The 3586-nt window shown below is 49.8% G+C and overlaps 1 protein-coding gene across 1 annotated transcript in view; it reads left to right on the top strand.

Annotated features, from left to right (window-relative positions):
- Positions 1 to 1558: 1558 nt before the first annotated feature.
- Wscd1 (WSC domain containing 1) overlaps positions 1559 to 3586 on the top strand; it is a 45194-nt gene continuing 43166 nt past the window's right edge. The window contains exon 1 of the mRNA XM_023723376.1: positions 1559 to 1578. The gene's annotated coding sequence lies outside the window, so the exon portion shown is untranslated. The remainder of the gene's footprint in view (positions 1579 to 3586) is intronic.

The following is a 3586-nucleotide window of genomic DNA, read 5'->3' as shown; positions in this document are numbered from 1 at the left end:
TCTCTCTCTCTCTCTCTCTCTCTCTCTCTCTCTCTCCCCCCCATCTGTCTCCCTGGTGAATCTGATGAACAATTATAACATGGTTAAATGACTATGTACAAGCAGGGATCAGTTTGTTACCAGAGCAATCTCTTGAGTTCTTGAGACAAAACATGGTACCCATTGGCAACTAGCTCAAGTTCACTAAAAATATATCACTCTAGGCATATTGCATCTTAAAAGTCAGCTGTTTATGTAATAAGTAATAGTGAGTATGCCTATGTTCCAAGAATGAAGCTAGTACTAATAAACAGCATATCTGTGCATGATGTAGAAATTTCCCTGGCTGTGGTAGATACTCAAATTCTAGCTGAGGAGTCCTCCCTGGGGATGATGATGATGATGATGATGATGATGATGATGATGATGATGATAAGAAGGAAGAGGAGGAGGAGGAGGAGGAGGAGGAGGAGGAAGAAGAAGAAGAAGAAGAAGAAGAAGAAGAAGAAGAAGAAGAAGAAGAAGAAGAAAAGAGTAAACTGGTAAATACATAAACTGACAATGGGAAGATGAGTATTAGAAGGACTGGAAACTGGAAAGTGGGTTGAGTGCTCTAGGTGGACTGGGGCAGATGTCTCTCAGGAGGTGGCATTTAGAGGAAGAGAAAACACTACAAACCTGGTGGATCAGGCAAGCATGGCATGTGAGGCATTTCTGGGTTCTAGCAAAGTCCTGGGGTAAAGGAAACCCTGTATGTAGTATGTACTAAAGTATGTTATGTGCTTATCTGTGGCAAATGCTGTTCTACTGACACCCTCATCGGCCATGGCTTTAGGACTGTTTTCTGGTTCAGGTCTCCATAGTGCAGAAGCCTTGAGGAGACTGCTGCTTCCTATCAGACTCACCAGGTTCATGGCAAAATTCTAACACACAATGCTGTCTTGCTCAGGGACAAAGTGAAAGGATGAGTGAAAGCTGCAGGGGAGAAAAGCAGGGGGAAGGAGGGATGCAGGGAAGGAAAACCAGAAGGTGGCATGAAGCTAGGAGGCAGTGTATACAGCGGGGATCCACCAAAGGTCCTCAGAGAGAGTAGCAGATGGAATCGAGAGTCAGACTGGAAAGATGGGAAGAAGTGAGATCAGACTGATCTGATTCAATTCTTAGTCCCAGAGGTGAGGAGCAGCAGGGAGAGATGCACTACTCAGCAGGAGCTAAATATGTGTCAGCATCGTGGTGGGACCACCACAAGAGCCTCTGTGACTTTAGGATCTCTTCCCACAGATGCTTTTAGGACATGAGCAAAACGGATATATAAATGGCTGCCGATGGCCCCAGCCATGCAGCAAGGACTCAGGGCAGGAGTTGGTGTGGGTTAGGAGTGACTCTGTTATCAGACCTCACCCACATGGCTTCCTTCCACCCTCTTATTTGTCCCCAATGCAAGGGAGGAGGCTTCTGTGCCAGTGCTGAGATGCTCTTGGCTTCCATTCCAAAGCCCTTCTCAATGGCTCTGAGGGGTCCGTGATGTCCTTTCTTGCCACCTCTGCCTGGAGCCAGCAGCTGTGTCTACCTATTTCTCTGCAGAAGCCAGCAGTAGAGGTATAGTGAGACCCTGGGCCCTTCCCAATGCTCCTCTCCTTTCTTGGCAGCACAGAGACTCCCCAGCTTGCGTCCTCTGTCCCATGTGGTTTCTCCTCAGAGCTGCCTCTTTTCCAATTGGCAGCTACAGAGAAGTGCTAGACTCCCAGCTGGATTTGCACTCACCCAGGATCTCCTCACTGCAATGAGCCACTTCTGGGAGCCACAAGCTTCACCTTGAGCGCATGAAGGCAGCTTATTGTGAGCTTTAAGCAAGACAGTGAGTACCAGAGGGCCAGGGATGGCTGGCTTCTTGGGCAGCAGAACTATGGATCTATGCTCAGGAAGGGCCTTCACTTGGCATGATACCCTGCCTTCATCTCGTGAAATCCTTGATAATTTTTTTTTTTTTTTTAGCAGAACCGGGTATGGAACTCAGGCCCTTGTGTTTGCCAGGGAAGCGCTTATTCCACTGAGCCATCTCCCCAGTGCCCCTTGATAATTTTTGAACATGAACCTCAAAGTTCCCTGTTGCACTGGGTCCTGCGAACTGTGCAGCTCCTCCTAGAGCAGGCTGTGAAAAACCAAAGAGCATTGTAAAGGTGCACAATGGGATGCCATTGCTGATAACAGCACAAATGTTCACATGTTGTACAGAATATGTGTGGAGAAAGGCTATTTTGCAAGCTTGGAATGTTGGGATCCCACAGAGTTTGCATCTCATTCCCTGGCTCCTCACTCAGTCATCCCCCTGCCCCCACCCCTGATTCAGAGAGCCCAGTTTTCACTTCCATGGACTTTGTTCCAATTCTATGCTTGGCATGACTAGCTGTGCAGACTTCAGTGAGTCCCTTTCCCTCTGGGTGGCCTTGACTGGCCTGCCCGAAGCCTGCTAGGACCGGTCCCTGTCTAATCCTCTCCCGCTGTCCTGCACCTGTTGCAATCCAGCTAGCTCCTCTGAGCCTGGCCAAGCAGCTCTGCCCCTAGCGGGAGTCGGAGGCATGCAACTCCTTTACAGGAAGACGGAGTTAGAGCCATCGCTACCTGCACCTGCCTCCTGCCTCTACTTGTCCTCAGCCTCTGGGAGCATCTTAGCAGCCAACTCTGGATGAGGACTGGGTAACAGGGGCACCTGGCAGGACAGGGTGGAAGCAGTGACCCAGGAGCTTCTAGAGAGGAGCGGGACTCCTTAGTGAAGGGAAATCCTTAAGATTAGGTCCGGCCTTTATTTAAGGGCTATGGGGGCTGCATCTGTGTGTGAGTGTGTGTGTGTGTGTGTGTGTGTGTGTGTGTGTGTGTGTGTTGCATGCCTGTGAAGCGATGTCCAGTATGCCCCTCTTTCAAGAGTATGTTTGTCAGTGGACTCCATCTGCTGTGTAGCGCCACTTCTGTGGGCAGCTGGCTCAAGGAGGGGTCACCCACAGCATGTCATGAAGAGCAGTATGAGGAGGGCCCTAAATGTGTGGGGAGATATTGTCAGTGTATTGTGGGGTTGTAGCTCTGTGTGATTGTCTCACACTCTGTGTGTGTGCTCTAGTGTGAGTTTATTTCTGTGTGTGTGTGTGTGTGTGTGTGTGCTGGTAAAATCTATACATATATGTGTCTGTGCCAAAGATGTCGTTCTTTGTGTCTAGCTCCTCGTGGGATGGTGACCCAGTGTGTCTATGACTTCGTAATTTCTTAGCACAGTGCTCCTAAGTGCGTGGTGTGTGTGTGTGTGTGTGTGTGTGCACGCGCATATGCGTTCGTGCCTGTCATCCTGTTCCAGATTGTTGCTGAGGGTGGGCCGAGCTCAGAGAGTGTTTGTGTGTGTGTGGGGGGGTGGTCCATGTGTGTCTGTGAGGAGGTGATGTGGTGTTCATTTGCATAAGACAGTGTGTCTGTCACTAGGTCTGCATCTGAGTGAGTGAGGGGCCGCGGCATGCCCCTCTGTAGCAGTACCCACTGTGTGTGTATGGGGGGGGGGGTAAGCTCCATAGTGTGTGGTTTAGAGCCAGCGAGGCTCCCATGCAAGGTTGTGGAAGAGAGA

The sequence above is a fragment of the Octodon degus genome, unplaced genomic scaffold, assembly GCF_000260255.1.
Source record: "Octodon degus isolate 3935 unplaced genomic scaffold, OctDeg1.0 scaffold00098, whole genome shotgun sequence".
Classification (NCBI taxonomy): Eukaryota; Metazoa; Chordata; class Mammalia; order Rodentia; family Octodontidae; genus Octodon; species Octodon degus.
Note: the sequence above shows the minus strand (reverse complement) of the source record. Positions and strands in the feature narration are given on the sequence as shown.